Source organism: Hyperolius riggenbachi, unplaced genomic scaffold (assembly GCF_040937935.1).
Source record: "Hyperolius riggenbachi isolate aHypRig1 unplaced genomic scaffold, aHypRig1.pri scaffold_212, whole genome shotgun sequence".
Classification (NCBI taxonomy): domain Eukaryota; kingdom Metazoa; phylum Chordata; class Amphibia; order Anura; family Hyperoliidae; genus Hyperolius; species Hyperolius riggenbachi.
The window spans coordinates 180741-203674 of NW_027152423.1; the positions used below are offsets into that span (position 1 = coordinate 180741).

General features: G+C 43.9%; 1 long non-coding RNA gene across 1 annotated transcript in view; it reads right to left on the reverse strand.

Annotated features, from left to right (window-relative positions):
- LOC137543818 (uncharacterized) overlaps positions 1–18800 on the reverse strand; it is a 59952-nt gene extending 41152 nt beyond the window's left edge. The window contains exon 1 of the long non-coding RNA XR_011025634.1: positions 18539–18800. This is a non-coding gene — a long non-coding RNA (uncharacterized lncRNA). The remainder of the gene's footprint in view (positions 1–18538) is intronic.
- Positions 18801–22934: the final 4134 nt, after the last annotated feature.

The following is a 22934-nucleotide window of genomic DNA, read 5'->3' on the forward strand; positions in this document are numbered from 1 at the left end:
ATCATATGGGGGCAGAACTTACAATGTCCACATCGATAGTTGCCCTTTGGCATATCTCTACTCAACCATGTATCTTTCTTAGGAGAAACAAACTCACTGTTAGTGAGCATGTCCTCAAGTGTTGGTGCCCTCCTAAACGCCACCCGAGGGTGGCGTTTAGAGATATGCCAAAGGGCAACTATCGATGTGGACATTGTAAGTTCTGCCCCCATATGATTTCCCAGAAGTGTTTACAAGTAGGAAAAGAATGGTTGATGGTTAATGACCTAATCACTTGTCAAACCAAGTATGTTGTCTATGTCCTTTTTTGCCCCTGCAAACGGTTTTATATAGGTCAAACTACGCGCCCGTTAAAGGAACGAGCGGGGGAGCACTTAGGATCAGTCAAAAGTGGCAAAGGCTGTGCTCGTTTCATTGCACATATGAGGGAAAAATATAAAGGGGATGTCAAGGGATTGAAATTTGCGGGCTTAGAGAGGATAGATAAGGCAAGACGGGGTGGCAACAGGGATAGGTTATTGTTGAGAAGGGAGACCTGGTTGATCTTACAAACTGAAGCCCTGGGACCCCTAGGCCTTAATGATAAAGTGGAGCTCTCAAGCACTTTAGATCCATAATTGTCAATCGATATTAATCTAGGTGCCGGTTTATGAAGAAACCTTGTGTTGTAGAGTTATACTCATACTTGTATAAATTATTGGTGTCAGGTATGAACATTCCGCTGGTCATCAGTATGTGCAATTTTTGAGTCAATATTTGTATATCTAATGGTCCTGAATTAAGAATGCCCTGTCTACATGTCTGGCGCGGCCAAGGTTGGCCGTGATGTCTTTCCCTTGTCCCTTTCCATTCCCTTTTTGCCCGCTTGAAACTAAATGTTCCAAAAGTTGGAGTGACGGTCCAGAGATAGGTTGAATGTACTTGTAAAGTTCTTGTTCCTTAGCCCCAGTATTTAATTTTAATGGTATGTCACTTTATGCACTATCACTAATTTTCCCCCCGATGGATGAGCTGGAGGCGCCTATTTAATGGTATCGGAAATGTACGTGCCTGATGCTAGCGAAATGCCAGATGGGGAACAGAGCATAAAACATTAGCGCTCTCTACTGGTGTTTTTTACCCAGCATGGGGTCTCCACAGCAGTGCGATGGAATTACGGATGTGCTGTAGGTGAGCCGCATGAGACGCATGTTTATGCGACTGTTTGTCCGCATGGACTGTTCCCCGCCGGGCACCGTCCGCGTCATGTGACGTTTCCGGCTCTCCCATTGGTGGAACTTTGAGCCCCAATCACGGCCAGCGCTGTGACGCCATAGTGGAGGCGGACCCTCCCGTATGTATACAGTGGCTTTACAGCGCCGGCCTGCAGTGGAACACGGCGTGACCAAGCATCCAGGAGGACGCGAAACGGCCATCGCCAGGCCCACACTTGTCCCGCACTCCCACCTCCCATGCTGACAGGCCTACACCTGGAATTACAAGGTATCACGTTTACAATATTTGCAGGCTTCATATGCAATCATGGAATATGCTATGCACAGAATCCATTTTGATGGTGAACACTGGCAATAAATGTGTATGCTTAAGACGGAAGATGCACGCTATCTGTTTCTTTTTATGCGCAGTGCTCTGAAATATTGCCAGGGAAGTACACAGAGACATATCTACAGGGGTGCAGGTATAGCATGTGCCATGGGTGCCTCTTACTCGGGGTGCTTCCCTATAGAATCCTTGCTGTTCTCAATACAGATTCTAATTATTATCTAGGGGACATTCTGCTACCTGGTTACATTCTTTTTTTTTTGGGGGGGGGGGGGGTAGTTGCCTGTTATTTGGGGGATATGTATAGGCTGACCTATGGCGCTCTGGGTGGCGATCTGCTCTGTCCTACATGTCTATCTATAGTATTAGAAAGATCCGCACCATCAACATAGAAACTTTAATGGTTAAAAATAATAAAATCCATGTGTGGGTACAAACACAGACATCTGTGTTTGTACCCACACATGGATTTTATTATTTTTAACCATTAAAGTTTCTATGTTGATGGTGCGGATCTTTTTGAACGACAATACATTGCACTTGTGACTCCAGAGGAGATCCCAGCACATCATCTTGTCACCATTGGTGCAGTGCCTTTCACCATTATATCTATAGTATTAGAGCATCCTCTGTCACGTAACATGATGGAAGAGGGTGCTATAGTCATGAAGACTAGGACGCAGCACAGAGCAGATTGCTGCCTGGAGAGGCGCCTGCTGCCAAAACTCTGTCTGCACCATTAGGTGTGCAGAAGCCCATTTCACCCCAGTTGGCACCCCAAGGCATGGCTACACCTGGAGCGGGCCGCACCTGCCATCCCACGGTAGGTACGCCACTGCGAGTATACACATGTACATCATTCAATGAGGTGTATGCAATTAAAGAGACACTGAAGCGAAAAAAAAATGATGATATTATGATTTGTATGTGTAGTATAGCTAAGAAATAAAACATTAAGATCAGATACATCAGTCTAATTGTTTCCAGTACAGGAAGAGTTGAGAAACTCCAGTTGTTATCTCTATGCAAACAAGCCATTAAGCTCTCCGACTAAGTTAGTCGTGGAGAGGGCTGTTATCTGACTTTTATTATCTCAAGTGTTATAGTACTGTTTACTTTTCCTCTGCTAGAGGAGAGTTCATTACTTCACAGACTGCTCTGAAAGACTCATTTTGAATGCTGAGTGTTGTGTAATCTGCACATATTATAGAATGATGCAATGTTAGAAAAAACACTATATACCTGAAAATAAAAGTATGAGAATATTTTCTTTGCTGCTAATCTTCTAGTAATTATTCATAGTACACAACCAATTCACTATATCATATATTTTTTTCGCTTCAGTGTCTCTTTAAGTGCACATAATGACCTTAACAAGTTCTTTACATTGGGGAGATTAATCAAATAGTACAGAAAAGAATGGTTGCATGGTTTGGCCTATTTACACTTTCATAATTCATGTCTGTGTCCTGACAGTCAGGGGAGACTTGAGAAAAACACAGACTTTCTGGCAGACTACTTTACACACCCCAATCTGTTATTACCTCTTGCTGATCTTTGGCAGATAGTTGAGTTGTTTTTGAGTTGTTTTTGATTGTGATTACCAAGTTGTGATTGTCAAGTGCTCCCATGGTTGAGTAGACCTACGTACTGAAGAAGCCTTTAACATTTCAAAGGAGGTAAGACTCTGTGGCCCTAATTCAATTCACTTTTTCTCAGGTTTTATGCAAAATGGATCAATTACATTAATCTAATTGGATTGACTAGCAGGAATCCGGCCATTAATGGGCATTTTATGGGCATGTGGTGCATCATTAATAGGCACCTTAAGTCTTTTGTATAGAAAGATAGCTAATTATCACTCCATTCAAAGTAATCATGTGTGAAAAATTATGCACTTCCAGGTCTTCATTTTGACATTTCCATTAATGATCCGATACGAGCAAACCGTCTTTGCTGAATTGAAATGTATTCTCACAGTGTCCACTTGTAGCTAACCGCCAGAGATAGATTGTTTGATGGTGATTGAGTGTGTGAACTTAGCTTTAAGATTGCAAGAAAACTATGTGCAGCTAGTTATTAACCACTTAAAGGGAACCAGAGATGAAGCACCCTCTTGTATTTTACCTTATAAATCAGTGGGAACATGACAGTAAACACCTAATCTGCTCTTTGTTTCATTGTTTTCTGTTTAATCTGACTGTTATCACCTCTGATAAGAATCCCCGACTGAGCTCAGTCTAGCTTTACTACGGAAAGATTATAGCTGAGTCTGTCTTCTCTGGTGTCTTTTCAAGCCCAAGCCTGCCCCCTTGTGGCTCTGCTATAAGGACTCAGCTATAATTATTCCCTGAAAAGCCAGAGTGAATGCTCAGTCCGGGATTCTTATCACAGCTGATACCAGACACTTTTAGCAGTGAGAATGAAACAAAGAGCATGGTAAGTGTTTTCTCTAATGTTCTTACTGATATATATGGTAAAATACACAAGGGTGCTTCATCTCGGGTTCCCTTTAAGGACCGCATGAGTTTTCTATGATCTGTGCTGGGTGGGCTCTTCAGCCCCCAGCACAGATCGTGTGGCAGGCAGGGCGATCAGACTTCCCCCCTTTTTTCCCCACTAGGTGGATGTCCTGCTGGGGGGGGGTCTGATCGCCGCCGGCTATCTGTGTGTAGCAGGGGGGGCTCCTCAAAGCCCCCCCTGCAGCGCTATTCCCCCCTCCCTCTCTTTCCCTCCCTCTCCTCTCTATGGGCGGTACAGGACGGCGATCCATTTTGTACCACCTCTGATAGGCTTCAGCCTATCAGACGGCAGCGTTTCCCGGCCAATCAGAGGCCGGGGATCACCGATCTCCTTTACGGCGCTGCTGTGACAGCAGCGCCGTGCGACGTAAACACCGGGGATTTCTTCCCCGCGTGTTTACATTTTGCCTGTGAGCCGCGATCGGAGGCTCACAGGCTGTTCACGGAGGCTCCCTCCATGAACTGACTTGGAACGGCCACGGCCAACGAGCGGCTGTTTCCATGGAAACACCACTGTGACCAGCCGCCGTTGGCTGGTCGTTAATTAAGGCCAGTTTTATACTTATTTTTTGCAATGCAATGCTCCTGCCCTATTGCAACGCAGAAAACGTCAATCATATGACCCTGAGCGCACTGGCACAGTCATATGCATAGGCACGCCCCCACTCAGTGTCGTACTCCCAGTACTCCCAGCTGGACAGGAAGTATGTCACCGGGAATCTCATCAGTCTGCGCATGTGCGCCACACTGCGCTCCATCGTTCATATGTCCTGTGCCGCCCATAGACTTGCATTACGGTATGCATGGTGCATGTGGTAGCGTGCTGCAGCTCTTGTGTTGGAACGGAAGCTTCTGCCACAGTGCACCGCATTAACTGTGCAAGGCTCCATTGACTTGCATTGCTTTGGCAGCACTTTACAGTAGAAAAGGTTAATGCAATGCAGGTTTGCAGTTCTAGTGTTAAAGGGACCTAAAGGTACTACCTAAATTAACGTTGGTTTGATGTCAGCAGTAGATTGCAGGATGTGTATTATTTTACATTTTAAACTATGTCATTAACTAATTTATGATTGTTACATTTTTATCTGAAAAGGGAAGACTTACAATATCTGCCAAGTGTCCATCTATCTTCTGCATAATACTGAAAAAACCTATTAAAAAGTTTAAGCGTTCTCTCATGAAACATCTTATCCAGGCTGCAGGCATCCAAATAGCAAGACATTGGAAGTCTACGCAGCCTCCAATGATTCTGGAACGGGTACATGAGCTTACATTTATTCATACGATGGAATCCCTCATGGTTTCCAGACATACAAGAGAGGAGCAATGTTCACGTACATGGCTACCATGGCTTGGATTTCTTGAATCCAATGACTAAAAAACTCTGATTGTATCCTACCTGACTGGTTGATTATGTGATGACATTTATAACCCTCCCTTCCCTCACCCCCCACCCCCACCCCCACCCCAATAAAAACAGCTTATGACTCATGCCCAAGCTTGGAATATGCTTCAAGGGGCGGACTGAACTTTCTGGTCTCTTAGTCCGAGTTTCTCTGCCCTTTTATATTTCTCCTTTTCCTTTCTCTCTTGTATTCTTTCCTTTTCTGGCTCTGTTTTTTCTGGTCTTTATGTTAAAGAATCCCTATATTTAGAGTTGTGCGGATTTCCTTTGACTCCAGCTCTGTTGATTTTTACTGTATAAGGCCTGGGGGTAAGTTCTCATTGGGCCCTGGGTCCCTCAACTTGCTGAAGATTGAGGCGGACATACACGTGAGGGTAGACACATGTAACAGTTGCATTTTATTTCTCAGATCCCCTGTTTCATTTGAATATATCATTGGGGTATTTTAGGTTTCTAGTATTCAAAATGTTATAGAATGATTGTATGTTTATTTATTCTCTTACGAAAAATAAAGATTCTTTAAAGGAATACTGTAGGGGGGTCGGGGGAACAGGGGCAAACGCAGGATTTTTAAGGGGGGGATTCCTGAAAGGTATTTCAAATTTGAACGGGGTACAGCGCTGGAACAACTCCCCGAGAGAGGAACGGGAGATAGACTTAGTTTGGATAATTCAGTGGAATATGCTACATAGTGTCACATAGCGCAAGCGATACCCATATGATGCAGGGTTATATGCATCTGCGGAAGATGGCGGCGCTGTATAAATACTAAATAATAATAATTTGCCTCACCAGGATTGCACTTTTATTTCGCTTTCCTGTATGACAAGAAGACACAGCCAGCCAGCACTAGGGGGAGAGGGAAACAAAGGTGAATGAGGGAGGCTGGTGCCAACCAAGCGGGCTTCTGAGCGTTTTTCAAATCGACAGTGATTCTAAAAGCGCTTGGCTAATGTTACCCTATGAGGGTGTTCTCACAGCAGCGTTGTGATTTTTTCAAAATCACAAGTATACTGCATGTAGCATTTTTTTGAGCAATTCATTCAGAAATCGCTCTGAAAATCGCTTCACAAAATTGCACTCACTAATTGCTAGCAATTGATATTGTGATTTTGGCGTGCATTAGCCCAGTAAGAGGAGGAGTGGAGAGAGACTGAGAATAGCCTGAGATGGAGCAGAGAGCTTATCTGTATTGCAGTCCCACATCACACTGAGGCTACTTGCCTGTAATAGGACTCATGTCCCTGCCAGTCCCTCACACAAGTCAGAAAGCAGCCCTCCTGGAGTCTAGGGACTGTAAAAAAAAATTTAAACCTTGTTTAACACCTTATCCACACATGCAGTCACTACAACAAAGAGTAACCAAGCAGCTCAGGGTGACCCAAACTACTAGGAATGTATAGGGGGATAAAAGGAACCAAAAAGCCCTCCTACTAAAAAAGCAAAGCTTGGTGTAATTTGCCTTCTTAAAACAGAAGGAAATTTGCAATAATTCAATTACAATGCACTACCACTAAATATGCAAAGTATCCCTTTTCGCCCTTGTTAAGCCAAGCAAGCATCCAGAACCGCTGGTTTATAGCAAGCCTATAGTTTTACGTTTTACACAGCCATATCAAACCCATATGTAGACAGCCTGTTTCAGACTTTTGGTCCTCATCAGTACATGGCAGGGATTGATAAGGCTGTATGAAATAGGGCTTGGACGAGTACAACAGAGTAACCAATTCTGATTACTGAAAGGTCCGGAAGCACTTGCACTTATGTCCCCGAGTGCTTCCGAAGACAGGTGGCTCCATACTGCCCATGCACAAAAGTGCGCTGGCGTATTACGGGGCTGCCTGTCTTTGGAAGTACTCAAGGACACAAGTGTTTCTGAGGGATTCTGGTAGCAGCAAATTTGAACGGGGGACAGCGCTGGAACAACTCCCCGAGAGAGGAACGAGAGATAGACTTAGTTTGGACAATTCAGTGGAATATGCCACATAGTGTCACATAGCGCAAGCGATAGCCAGATGATGCAGGGTTATATGCATCTGCGGAAGATGGCGGCGCTATATAAATACTAAATAATAATAATTTGCCTCACCAGGATTGCACTTTTATTTAGCTTTCCTGTTTGACAAGAAGACACAAACACCCAGCACTAGGGGAAGAGGGAAACAAAGGTGAATGAGGGAAAGCTGGTGCACAACAAGAGGGCTTCTGAGCATTTTTCAAATCGACAGTGATTCTAAAAGCGCTTGGCTAATGTTACCCTATGAGGGTGTTCTCACAGCAGCGTTGTGATTTTTTCAAAATCACAAGTATACTGCATGTAGCATTTTTTTGAGCAATTCATTCAGAAATCGCTCTGAAAATCGCTTCACAAAATTGCACTCACTAATTGCTAGCAATTGATATTGTGATTTTGGAATGCATTAGCCCACTAAGAGGAGGAGTGGAGAGAGACTGAGAATAGCCTGAGATGGAGCAGAGAGCTTATCTGTATTGCAGTCCCACATCACACTGAGTCTACTTGCCTCTAATAGGACTCATATCCCTGCCAGTCCCTCACACAAGTCAGAAAGCAGCCCTCCTGGAGTCTAGGGACTGTCAAAAACTTTTCACCTTGTTTAACACCTTATCCACATATGCAGTCATTATAACAAAGAGGAGAGAGCAGACAGATGTTTGCCCACGGACCCTCCATCCTCTGCATCATGCTGTGTATATTTACCAGCTTGCCTGCCCTCTAATTGCACTTTTATCAGCTAGCCTAGTGTTTCACCTGAATACACCAGACACAAATCTCTGAATGAAATGCTGCCTGGGGGGAGATTGCCCCCCTTCCAGCCAGCACTAGGGTAAGGAGGAAAACAATGGTGAATGCAGAGAGAGTATCTGTATTGCAGTCCCACATCACACAGGCTACTTGCATGTAATGTGTCTCCTGTCCCTGCCAGCCAAATCCAAAAAAGCTTTATTGGCAGGACCAAATACATTTAGCATTGCCAAAGCAAAAACAAAACATTAACAACATGGTGGGGAGGATTGTGGGAATAGGGGAATGATATAGGTATACCGTCCATAGGGGTGTGGAGGATGTAAGGGATGGTCAGCCTCTCACACAAGCTGCAGGCAGCCCTCCTGGAGTTTAGGGACTGTCAAAACTTTTCAACCTGTGAAATACCTTTTGTAGCTGTCTACATGCAGTCTTTACAATAGTGAAAGAGCTGAGTTTTTCCCACAGTCCCTGCAGGAGGCAAGCCTTTGCCAGCTTGCCCGCTTCAGCGATTTCAGGGAATTTTTTTAAAGGTACAGGAGTCTCAGGGGGGTGTTCCATACATCCGGAAGCCCCGTCTGAATACGCCAGTGGGGAAATGAGTTGAACTTACCTGGGGCTTCTAATGGTCCCCCGCAGACATCCTGGCCCGCGCAGCCACCAACCAATGCTCCGGCCCCGCCTCTGGTCCACTTCTGGAATTTCAGACTTTAAAGTCTAAAAACCACTGCGCCTGCGTTGCCATGTCCTCGCTCCCGCTGTTGTCACCAGGAGCGTACTGCGCATGCACAGACCATAATGGGCCTGTGTGGTACGCTCCTCGTGACATCAGCGGGAGCTAGGACACGGCAACGCAGGCGCAGTGGTTTTTAGACTTTAAAGTGACTCCGAGCTCAACTAAAAAATAAAAGTTGTACTCACCAGGGGCTTTCTCCAGCCCAGCGCTGGTCGGGAGGTCCCACGCCGGCGTCCTGGCTCCTCTTCTTCACCCCGCTCCGGAATGGCTGACAGGCCGCAGCCCGGGCGACACTCTCCCGAGTGTCGGGCTGCTCCTTCCGCATATGACGCGGATTACGTCACACGCCGGCCGCCTCGCGTCATCACGGCGGCCGGCGTGAAAGTACTGCGCATGCGCGATTAAAGCCGGCGCCGGCGTGGGACCTCCCGACCAGCGCTGGGCTGGAGAAAGCCCCTGGTGAGTACAACTTTTATTTTTTAGATGAGCTCGGAGTCCCTTTAAAGTCTGAAATTCCAGAAGTGGACCAGAGGCGGGGCCGGAGCATCGGTGAGTGGCTGCGCGGGCACAGGACGTCTGCGGGGGACCATTAGAAGCCCCGGGTAAGTTCAACTCATTTTCCCCCGACGCCCCAACAGTATTCCTTTAAAAAAAAAATGGTATCACTATGATTCAAATCTTTGAAAAGCTGAAAGTTCCGCTCTATCTCTGAGTGAGGAAGTGAGGGGAACTCTCCCTAGCAGAGATTCAGACAGCAACAGAAGTCTCACAGTGTTTGTGACCCATCTTCAAAAACATAGGAGTCTGGCATTTTAAAGGGAACCCGAGATGAAGTTTAGGTTCAAAAAGGGATATTTACCTAAGGAGAGGGAAGACTTGGGATTCTATTGAGGTTTCCTCCATGTTCTTTTGTTCCCCCTTACTCAGTGCAACCACCCACCACATCAGGCCATGCTCCTTTCCTGTTACCAGCACGGAGTGCAGAAGCTACACGAGCACAGCTGCACATGCGCAGTCAAACGGAGCTGCTCATGTACGCCGCTCTGGCTCACTGCAAATGTGCCAGGTGTACTTGCTTGGCTACAGAACGGCCATCCTTATGGAAGAGTGACGGGGACATCAGAGCACTGAGAGAAGCCTCAATATGATTCTTAGTCTGCACTTAATAATAACTTAATAGTTTTTCACGTATGTAGAGGGAAAGCTCGGGATCTCATAGAGTTCTCTCTACATGACTTTCTTTCAGTGCTGCCTTATGCTGAAGTTTGTCGGTTGGCAAAACTTAGTAAGGCTTCGGAAGCATTTGTGTCTCTGAGTGCTCCTGAAGACAGGCGGCTCCTAATATGGAGCTGCCCATCCACAAAAGTACTAGGAGACATGAGTGCTTCTCTATATAATTACGATTCTTCTTTTTTTCTATTAGACTTGCCATAACTTTCCCCGGTTTATTAATACTGATTGCATAATCTCTTTTCAGCCGTTTATAGTGATTGCGACATTGGGAGTTTAACAGGGAATTCAGTTCTTGTCTGATATTAACTAGCTTTATAAAATTTGATTCTATGGGGCAGGCTTTATGGGTTTTTTCGGCTACATCCAGAGCTAACATCAAATTTTCTAGTTTCTGTTTTTTTTCGATTTTAATTCTGCCCGCTTGTGCCATTAAAGCACCCCTCATTACACATTTAAAGCATTCCCATAAGGTACGAGAAGATGCGACCGAGTTTTCGTTCTCTTCAAAAAAAAGGTCAATTTGATTATCTTCTCTTTAATCCCTGGTTCTTTTAATAATTGCCCATTTAACCTCCAATTAAATTCTTTCTTGCTTTTGTTGTTCCAATTAATAGTCAAGAAAACTGGGGCGTGATCGGAGTAAGTAATACACCCAATCTTTACATCAATTATATCAAGCAAATATTCCTGTTCCACAAGAAAAAAATCCAACCTTGAGTAGGTATTATGCACCGGGGAGTAGAAAGTAAAATCCAACTTTTCTTGATTATAAATTCTCCATACATCTACCAGTTTCTTATATCTAATTTTATCTACTAGGCTCTTTATTTGTTTTTTTCCAATACTAGATTTCTTTTTAGAAGAATCCTTTTCCGGGTTCAATACTATATTAAAATCCCCACCTATTATTAGCCTACCTTTCTTTGACTCCCAAACCTTATCTAAACATTTTCTGATAAAGAGGCTTTGACCTTTATTAGGAGAATAAATATTTACTTACGTAGTTAATTGATTATCCAATTTACCTACTACCATTAGGAATCTTGCCTCCTCATCCCTTTTTATTAGTTCAATCTCAAAATTTATTTTGGATGATATTACAATTGCTACCCCTCTCGATTTACCCACCGATCTTGAGTTAAGAATCCACTGGTTATATTTTTTGTAATATTTACCAGGATTAAAATTTCCCCTGAAATGGGTCTCCTGAAGAAAAGCAATATCTATATTGTTATTGCTAAGCTCACTTAAAATCCTGCCTCTTTTGCTGCCAGAATTTGCACCTTTTACATTGATTGTTTCAATTCGTATACAATTCATCTTCCTTTATTATAGTAATTACAAATAAGAGCAAGCATCCCCTATAATGAGGCCCTGTATTGTACCGGGCGGGAGTTATGGACTGGGTCCAGGGCTCTACATACAAACTAACCTTTCTGTGATCCACATTCCATTCATACCTACACATCCTTCTTGATCCTTTGTTTTCAAATCCACCCGATCGCTATCAAAGTGATTCGTTGGTGGAATAAGTCCCTTAGACTTCCTCAAACAACTGAGATCTCAGTTGATTAGGTAAATCCTGCCTTATGAATTAGGTCCCCCCCTCTCCCCCGTCTCCCATCCATCTATCTCCATTTCTGGTAGATTGAGATTTGCCAGGAGTGGCGCAATCGGGTCTCCATCTTTTAGCGTAAATGAGTTATTAGCTATAGTGACTGTCAATGATAGGGGAAAACCCCAGCGGTAAGTTCCTCCCTTTTCCTTTACACTAGCAAGGATAGGCTTCAGCATCCTTCGTCTCAAAATAGTTCTTCTGGATAGATCGTTATAGAGCTCAATCGCATGGCCTTTGAAGTCAATGTTACCAATTTCTTTTGCCTTCCTCAGAATACCTTCCTTTTGGCCAAAAGAGTGTACACTACACAACACATCTATCACATTGCCCTTATCAGAAGGTCTTGCCTTGCCGATTTTATGGACTCGATCTAGCTCAATGGTTTCAGAAGCATTTTCTCCCAGCAGATTTTTAAAAATCTGAACTGCTGTAGGCAATAGTTCGCTATTCCCTAAATCTGCCGGTAGGCCTCGAATTTTAATATTATTTCTCCGGCTCCTATTTTCTAAGTCATCAATTTTAGTGGCCACCGAATTCAGCTGTCTTTGTTGGATTATAATGTTTTTCTTTTGCGCCTCACTTGTTTCTTGATTTCTTTCTATCTTAGCCTCCAAAGAATCCATTCTCGCCGTCAGGTTAATTATGGCTTCTTGCAGTGGTTTAATCTCCTCTACAATTGTATTTTTTATTGTATTTTGAATTGTGTTGACCATGGTTTCTTGCCAAGACGCAGTTGCCTCTTTAAACCAATATTTTAGCTGCATGTCAATCTCTTCTCTTTTAGCAGAGCTTATTCGGTCCCCCTCTGACCCAGCTTGGGCCTTTAGCCCTGTGCCCTCACAGTATTCCGCTATCTTTTTATAATGCGATGAGATATCTGCAGGGGTAATAGAACCTGCGGCTTGGGCTGAAAGTGACATTTGTCTTTGCGGAGTTCCCATAGCCTTTGAGCTGGGATCGTGGTGGTTTTTCTTATTCTCTGCTGCCATTCCCAACTGTTGCAGCTGAGAATTAGGTACAAAACCGTAATTACTTAGTTCCTTATTGTTTTTAGCAAGAGAATTTTTTACTCTATATCTGGTTGCAGTGGCCATGCAAAATGCTTGTTAACTGAGAAAGTCAAGTATCTCCCGTAGTCAGTAAGGCCTTCTCTAATCTCCACTGTTAAAAAAAAACAAAAAAAAAAACTATGGAGGAACTCTGTACTACGATCGCCTCTGTCTAATGTCTATGCGGTGACAATTCGTGGTTATCTAGTAATACCTTATGTGACTCGCTGTGTCTATATTAGGCTCTAGTAATTGAGGTATTCCCTTTATTTATAATTACGATGTTCCTTCAGCAGATTATGGAGGGCTGAGAGGAATACCGAAAAACTTCTCTTAGGTCAGCTGCACCCCTGCTATTCCCAAGTAAAGAGGGCAGAAAAGAGTAAAGAAAGGCAGCTAAAGTCGGGGAAGGGAAAAAATAAAAAAAAGAGAAGAGAAAAAAAAACCAAGGGAAGCATAACCCTCCTTAATTCCTAAATTCCTAAATTCCCAGGGACCTCAACTTCTATCAGCACCCTCCAGGCAAATAGACAATCCTGATATCCGTGATGCCGGGAGAACAGCTCATCACAGCGTAGCACAGCCCACTGGTTCCCTGCTACGACAAGCCACAGAACAGAGAATCCCCACCAGGCAAGTCAAACACGTCCAGCATCACACTAACGCCACACAAGCGCCAGCCACAAACGCCAGCCAGACTACAGCACAGCACCCATTCCGGCTAAGACATAGACCCTCAGCACCCGCTCCCGCTGCGTAGCTCAAAACAGCTCCCGTCATTCACACTCCTCCCTAACAATGAAGAACTCCGGGGGGATCAGGTAGCCAAAAAAAAAAACAAAAAACAATTTATGATAATTTACCTCTTCTCTTCCCTTTCTCTCCTCTCACCCCTCTCCTTTTCCTTTGTTAAATATAATTACATATAATCAAATATAGTTAAATATAGTCAAATATACTCAGCTTTAATGCCCCCCGTGCCGAGAAGAGCAATCCACGCAGTCCACGCAGCCCTCAGCAGCCCGAGCAGTACTAGCAATACGAGCCGCCCCAACAGTCCAGGCACTCCAAACAGCTGAGCAGCCCGCAGCCTGCAGCGCAAGCGCTGACGGAGGGAAAGTGGAGGAGAGACGAACGACACGAGCCCCCCCACGGAAAGCCAGAGATATACCGGAGCTATGCAGCAGGGATCGTAGGGATCGTAGCAGGGTCACAGCCGGAATCCTCCAGATCTCGATCTATGAGGCACTAAGCATGAAGCAGCATCGGATGACTACCATAGGAAGCGGGGGGAGGGAGGAGGGAGGAGGGACCCACAGGAAGCGGATCTTGTGTTCACAGCATCACACCCTCTCTGTAACTCTGTAATTATATAGAGAAAATTTGCGATGGCAAAGGGGATATCTGTTTTGATAGTAGTATTATGGGCAATGTTTTTGTTGACTATTTTGGAGAGTTATTTAATCAAAACATAAACGTGACCCCGGATCAATTAGCGAATTATTTTCATCCATTGAAGCTTCCTCAGTTAGGGAGTGAGGAAAAAGAGGAACTTGAGGCCCCAATTACCGAAAAGGAAATCAAAGAAGTAATACATACCCTACAAAGTCAAAAAAGCCCGGGCCCAGACGGCTTCGGAGCGGATTTTTACAAGCATTTCGATGATAAAGTAGTCCCAAGTCTATGTAAGATGATGAATGAACATAATGGTAAAGAACCCTTTTCGCGTATTGGAAATTTGGCGATAATTACAGTAATCCCAAAGGAGGGAAAAAATTTAGAAAACTGTTCAAGCTATAGGCCGATCTCAGTGTTTAACACTGATGTGAAGATCTACGCGAAAATATTAACATTAAGAATAGAGAAAATCCTGGATAATATATTGGGCAAAGAACAGGCCGGTTTTAGAAAAGGCCATCATATGCGAGATAACATTTTTGCAGCGATTAATTTTCAATTTAGAGTGAAATGTAATAAAGATCGAGCAGTTTTACTAGCCATCGATGCCGAAAAGGCTTTCGACCGAATAGCTAGGCCTTTCATTTATGCAACATTGAGGGTTTACGGTTTTGGGGAAATCATTATGGATAGAATTATGGGACTATATTGCAACCAGGACGCTAAGGTTAAGATCAATGGGGTAATGTCAAAACCATTTATGGTGAACAATGGAGTCAGACAGGGATGTCCCCTCTCTCCTCTATTGTTTAATTTATGTATGGAGGTTCTAATTTCGTCTATACAGAAAGAAAAAGAGATATTGGGATGGAAAATAGGAGATTACGAAAATAAGATTCTGGCCTACGCAGACGATTTATTGCTAACCTTGAGCAACCCCCAATCTTCATTAGAGAGGGTCTATACAATTCTAGAGGACTTCTGTAAGGTCTCAAACTTTAAAATAAATAATGAGAAGTCAATTCTGTTAAACATGGGTTGCGACCAGGATGTATTAGAAGAGATTAAAAATAAATATAATTTTAATTACACAGATCAGAAAATTAAATATTTAGGAATTAATATCTGCAAAAATAGCGAGGATCTTTTCAAGGAAAATTATGTATCTGTTCAGCGCGATGGTATACATCTTTTAAAAACAATGGAAGGGGCACCCTTGAATGTCATCGGTAGAATAAATTTGATAAAAATGAAAATTCTTCCAAAAATTAATTTTATTATGCAGAATCTTCCGATAGCAGTACCCAAATTCTGGTTTGTAAGATGGGATAGAGCTTTCGGTGATTTTATATGGCGGAGAAGCAAACACAGAATAGCATTTCGAACGATTTGTCGTTCTAAGGAGATGGGCGGTATGGGGGTCCCAAATGTTCAATATTACTATAAGAGTATTCAACTCGATAGGCTTCTGGACATTAGGATAGCTTCCCATCTAAAATTTTGGTCCAGAAGTGAGAAGGATATCATAGATTTTACACAGATAGGTTCATGGCATCCCAAAACAGTCAGGAAGGTCATACAAGGAATGTCACATCCTCTTCTTGCTCCTACTCTTCAATCCTTTATGGAATTATTGGAATGTAACGATAAAAAAGAAATTCCCCCCTTGAGGACTTTGGGAAATAATCCAGACTTTAGACCTGGAATGGATGAACACTGGTTTAAGGACTCCCTTTTTATGCCGACAACAACGCTATCTGAGATTATTGATTTAAGAATAATGGATCTAGACAAAAGTAAAAAGAAAGAAAAGTATCTCAAGTATTGTCAATTAACAAGTTTTTTTGACAAAGTCAAGGGTAAAATCAGAATACAACAAAACTTTTTTGAAAAATGCTTTTCCAACGCTATAAAGAAGGAAAAATCTATCTCCCATTTATATACTTTCATAAGCCAGTATTTGGATCCACCTCTCCCTCCCTTTTGTAGTAAATGGGAAAAAGAGATGGATTTTCCTCCGACCATGGATTGGGAGAAAATATTCCAAAACATTTGGTTAACTCGCAACCCTGGGTATCAGTTGGTTAATTACAAATTGGTAGCAAGATGGTATATCTCCCCGGCTCGGAAAGCGAAGATGAAAGCAAATCAAGAGGACTTATGCTGGCGATGCCACATTGAAAGGGGTGATTTGAAGCACATGTGGTGGACTTGTCCAAAGATACAAAAATTTTGGTCCGATATAGAATCATTCTGTGATCGAAAATCAAACAAAAGGGGTAGATTCACAGAATCAACGATTATTTTTGGATTAGGCGACAGCAACAGTTGGATTCTTCCAGCAGTAATTGTGGCAAAAAAAATAATAGCTTGTAACTGGAAAAGCCCAATAGTCCCGGATCTAGGGGAGTGGCTCACAGAAATGGGAAGGTTTCTGGAATTAGAAGAGTGGGAGACAAATGAGGGTTCTAATAGTAAAATTCTGGATAGATGGAGAGAGGTATGGTTAGAGATTAGTGTTTAGGTCAAACGGGGAGGGGGAGAGGGGGGTACATAGGGCTGGATGATTGGAGAGTGGGAAAAGGATATATGGTTGAATGTTTGGAATTTTTGTGGGTGAAAGAACATGTAGGAGAGATAGCTCCTTGTATGTCTCAGATGGAAGTATTATTACTAGTATTATTAAACTGTATCAACTCATAAATATGTATTTAAAAAATTGCCAATTGATGATGAAAGTTCAGCTCAACTCGGGAGCATGGCAATGAAGTGATGTTTTCATTAGTTGAGCAAGTGAACGATCTGAGGCAAAAAAAAAAAAAAAAAAAGGAGACATGAGTGCTTCTGAAGCTTTCTGAGAATCCTTCAAGGCGTATTCAACCAGTTGGTCGAATAACTGCAAAGTGGGGGAGGAGGAGGGGGAGGGACCAGGAAGACTCTATGGGATCAGAGCCTTCCCTCTACATAGGTGAATATCTATTTTATCACCACACTTCAATGTCACTTTAACATCATCTGACTAGTAGTGATCTGACATCTTGTTTTAAGTGTATTTTTTGTACCCCAAATATCCCATGAATACTTCATGACTGAGTGAGGATAGTTCTAATTCCCCCTATGTCCACTAAATGGTTACAATATCAATTGATAACCCACTTGTAACTACAGGACCGGCTCTAGACTGTTTTCTGCCTGAGGCAAACTTGTGATAATGCGCCCCACACCCCTGATTTGGAATGATCACACAGCACCCGACAATTTACTCTGCTCCATTTAATGTCCTCACATGACATGCTGCACCTCAACACAATAGCACACTGGCTGGCTGTGAGTCTGTGACACACACACTGCTCACCCTCAGCCACTCCATTCCTCCTCAGGAAGGTACACACAGTACAAACATGCTGCCTCTGAAATCTCTGCATCTGATGCAAATGTTTCACCTTGCTTCATGAGAGAACCGGCCCTGAGTCTACCACCTTTAAGGTGGCCATACACTGGCTCGATTCGCGGCCATTTCGACAGCAGATTCGATCCTGGGATCGAATCTGCTGCCAATCGTTCGCGGTAAACGCAGCTGCCGATCCGATTTCCTCCCGAAATCGGATCGGTCCGTCGATCGCGCCGTGTGGGAAACTACCCTCGATCGCCCGCGGGTAAAGTGCGTGTCGCTAGCGGCAGCCGATCCGATCAAGTATACATTACCTGAGGCTGGCTCCCGGGCGTCTTCTCCACGCTGCACGGCTCTGTTCCGGCTCCATCCCGGCGCTTCCTGTGTCACTGCAGTGACCAGGAAGTTCAAATAGAGGGCGCTCTATTTGAACTTCCTGGTCACGGAGTAACACAGGAAGCGCCGGGATGGAGCCGGAACAGAGCCGTGCAATGCGGTGAAGATGCCCGGGAGCCAGCCTCAGGTAATGTATACGGGGGGGGGGGGGGACAGGCAGCAGGAGCAGCTCAGCAGATGGTGAATCGGTTTCAGGCTGAAATCGATTCACAATCTGTTTGCAGTAAAGGCAGCCATACGATCCCTCTCTGATCAGATTCGATCAGATAGGGATCTGTCAGCTGGTCGATCTAATGGCACATCGACCAGTGTATGGCCACCTTTACTCTTACAAGTCTCCCTTACCAGCTGACACTACTGGACTCCTCTTTTTTCTGTTTGTAACCTCAAATTAGTACACTTTTTATAAATCCTATGTTTTAAATCACTAGAATGTAATCCTGTGCAGGTGACCTGCTGCTATATTGCATACATTCATTATTACCTTCTGCCTCCAGACTAATTAACTGAGAATCTGTCAAAGATTGATGTCTCCAAATGACATACACAGGGAAGCAGAGAGGGCGGGGCAGTGTGTACACACTGGTGACAACATATGCTCCATCCTCATACTCGGTTGGTTTACTGTCAGGTGTGAGGTAGCTTTTTCCCCTGCCCCATGTGATGCTGATATCTCTGGGGTAGAATCCCAGCAGGGTCAGGGCACACTGCACCTCTCCTGTGTCACTGATGGAGAATCTCAACGGCTTCGTCATCCACGGAGACCCTAGACACAAACACATCACACTGTCAGTGTCAGCAGAACTAGTGATCACAACTGCACCTTGTAGAAGTGTAACATTTGTGTAACAAAATATTCTTGATGTTATGAGTGAATGAACTAAAACCATTGATCCCTGTGGGAACCGGAGGCAATACCACAATCTTTTATGTATACAGTATAATGTACTGTAATGGTAATTTTTTATTTTGTCTAATATAGACAGCCCCCACATCCTTAGTGTTATACAGGGAAATTAAGAAGTGACCAATCAATATGATTTTTTTTTGGGGGGGGGGCATATATTATATAGACTGAGGGTCTGAGAAGTACTGGTAGGTCATTTGTTTTGCTTAAAACCATCACTTGCCACTTGTCAGTTTTGTATACACATACAGTATATATCTCTGTCTCCTCCTGCAGAAAACACTACAGAGACAACAACAAGGAAACATTTGTAAAGTGCTTTTCTCCCGTAGGACCCAAAGCACATAAGCATAGCCAGGGCCGCCATCAGAATTTTCTGGGCCCCATACTTGGCAAACCTACAGGGCCCCCCTAATGCCAAATAACAATCTGATAGGTAGATTGGGTGGGGGCAGAGTTACGGTATGTGGGGTAGAGTCAAAGCAACTTGCCTGTCACCCATAACCCCCCCCCCCTGCATTGATGCGTGTTCACCAATCACGCAGCAGGGAAGAGGGAGATGACCACACAACTCCTGTTATGCCACTGTAGAATTGCCAGCAGAGGCTCCAGTGGCACTGCCACTCTTTGGGCCCCAGACCGTTCCTGGGCCCCATACTACTGTCCCTCTTGTACCCCCCCCCCCCCTGATGGCTGCCCTGAGCATAGCTCAGATCAGTACATCATGTTGTGTACAGGGGAAAAATGTATGTGATCATAAATGCCAGACTAAACAGGTGGCTTCTCATTTTTTGTTTAAACGTCTCCAGGGTTGAAGCTATTTTGATTAAGTTTGGCAAGGCATTCCACAGGGTAGGGGCAGCATGACTGAAAGCTTTGGCTCCAAAGGTTGTTAGTTGAATTCTGGGGGTGGTTAAGTTATTGGATCCTTTTGATTTGAAGTTGTGGAAGGTGTAATGCAGTTGCAACAAATCCTTCAAGTATCCAGGCACTAGGTCATGTAGGGATTTGAATGTTAGCTTGCCAATTTTGAAAAGGATTCTACGTTTTATGGGTAGCCAGTGTAGTGAGCAAAGGATTGGTGTTATGTGGCAATGGCATCAGCAGTATTCTGTACTAGCTGCAGGGGGTGTAGGTCTTTACTTGGAAGGCCTGTATAGAGGGCATTGCAAAAAAACACCCGGGATGTGATGAAGGCATGAACTAGGGTTGGACGATCCTCGAGGGAATGAGGTGCTTAATTTTTGCAATATTCCTTAGGTGAAAGAAGGAATGTTTCACAACAGCTGAGATTTGATTCCTGAAGCTTAATTCCCCAAACAATCAGTAAACCCAAGCTGCGCACAGTGTTGGAGCTAGCATGGTCTGAGTTCCCTACCCTCCGTGGTGTTGACTGTGTTTAGCACTCTCTCCTATTAGGGAAGGTTTTGACAGTTTCACTTCCTCACTTTACCTATTAGAAGGAATAGTCCCTTATACACATCATTTTATATAAGTAAATATTAGATAGCCAAGCTCAAAAAACCCATTCCGTGAATCATAGATTTTTCACTTCACTAGGAGAATGAAGATTTGAGCTTGAGGGCATAAGAACAAGCAATTTTAGTCTAAAATCCAACTAGAAATAATATTATTGTCTGTGTAAACACATAGAGGAGATACAAGCTAATAAATAGGTCAAACTATAGGAGGGAAAAGAAAAAGAAAGGAGGGAAAGGAAAAAAAAGAAAGACAAAAAAAGAAAATAAATAGAGGAAGGGAAAAAGAGAGAAAAGGGGGAGAGGAGAGCGAGGAGAAAAGTGTGTGTGTGTGTGTGTGTAGGTGTGTGTAGGTGTGTGTAGGTGTGTGTAGGTGTGTGTAGGTGTGTGTGTGTGTGTGTATACAGTGTGTACAGTGTGTACAGTGTGTGTGTGTGTGTACAGTGTGTGTACAGTGTGTGAGTGTGTGTGTGTGTGTGTGTGTGTGTGTGTAGGTGTGTGTAGGTGTGTGTAGGTGTGTGTAGGTGTGTGTGTGTGTGTGTACAGTGTGTGTGTGTGTGTGTGTGTGTGTGTGTGTGTGTGTGTGTGTGTGTGTGTGTACAGTGTGTACAGTGTGTGTGTGTACAGTGTGTGTGTGTGTGTGTGTAGGTGTGTGTAGGTGTGTGTGTGTGTGTACAGTGTGTAGGTGTGTGTGTGTGTGTGTGTGTGTGTGTGTGTGTGTGTGTGTATACAGTGTGTGTGTGTGTGTGTACAGTGTGTGTGTGTGTGTGTGTGTGTGTACAGTGTGTGTGTGTGTGTGTGTGTGTGTACAGTGTGTGTGTGTGTGTGTACAGTGTGTGTGTGTGTGTGTGTGTGTGTGTACAGTGTGTGTGTGTGTGTGTACAGTGTGTGTGTGTGTGTGTGTGTGTGTGTGTGTGTGTGTGTGTGTGTGTGTGTGGGGGGGGGGGGGGGGGGGGGTGTAGCTGCCCGCCCAAGCCAATCAAACATCTGAACAGCATAATTCATAGTCACTGCTAATAAGAGAGGTTTATAGCAATTTAGTGCTAGTTTTCTGTACAGAACAATATATATATATATACCTATATAGGTCTGTTGTATGATAAGCAGAAAAGTTAGCCTGCTATTAAAGTTTATTTATGTGTAGAGTAACAGCCTGCAGCATCAGCTATAATATAGCTAGCTAAGCACAGGACATTACAGGGTTAATCTGAGTACTCCAGTCACCTGACACTCTAGTCCAATCAGAACCCAGCCTCACTCTGAGATCTTCTAGAATCTTCTATCCAGACATGCCAGCAGCCATCTTACAGACAGAATCTTCAGAGCTTATGAGAGAGACAGAGCAGAGAAACTGCCCTTAAGATCCTATGAGGCCAAAATAGGAGAGCTATCTTGGTTTATGTATACTGATTCATGCTGCTAATGACAATGTTAGTGGTTATATGTTAGAATCTATACTGAATACTGTTTTTGTATGTTTGCCCCTAGTTCTACCGCTTTCTATGCTTGAAATCGCTTTCTACCACTTGAAACTGCTAAGATCACATTCTACCATGTTCAGCCACCAATATTACTAAAACTGTGATCATCTTTATTCCTGATTCCCTACCCTGATGATGTTACCAATAAAGAAAGTTATTTTTGTACCAGCGGTATGTTCTTAAAGTCTTTCAAGGATCCGAGGACAGTTACAGTAGAACTATTGACCTCTGAGGAGGCGAGAAGACGCACCTCATCAGAGCTAGAGCAGAAGCCATACCAAGTGTGCCTCAGAGTGTCATTGCAAAGCCCTTAAAGTGACAGCGCACATAAGGTCAAAAAGCACTTTAAAGCTAACCTGCCTTCGCTGTGGCCACAGAGTTCACAAAACACAAAACACCACAGTAGAAGCAGAAATAGAGCCAAGTATTGCACCCAAGTAGATGTATGCCTTTCCTGCGGCCTTCAGAGTCACAACATTGCCACAGTGAGAGTGCACATATCGACGGGCGCGCCACCACACAGAGTGAAACAACTACATGCTGCAATTCACCTCGAGCAACCGCACACAATCAGAGCAACAATCCTCACTGCTGCATCTCTGTAAGTAAAGACACAGACACTCACAGCTGCATCTCTGCAAGTAAAGACACAGACACTCACAGCTGCATCTCTGCAAGTGAAGACACAGACACTCACAGCTGCATCTCTGCAAGTGAAGACACAGACACTCACTGCTGCATCTCTGCAAGTAAAGACACAGACACTCACAGCTGCATCTATGCAAGTAAAGACACAGACACTCACAGCTGCATCTCTGCAAGTAAAGACACAGACACTCACAGCTGCATCTCTGCAAGTGAAGACACAGACACTCACAGCTGCATCTCTGCAAGTGAAGACACAGACACTCACTGCTGCATCTCTGCAAGTAAAGACACAGACACTCACAGCTGCATCTATGCAAGTAAAGACACAGACACTCACAGCTGCATCTCTGCAAGTAAAGACACAGA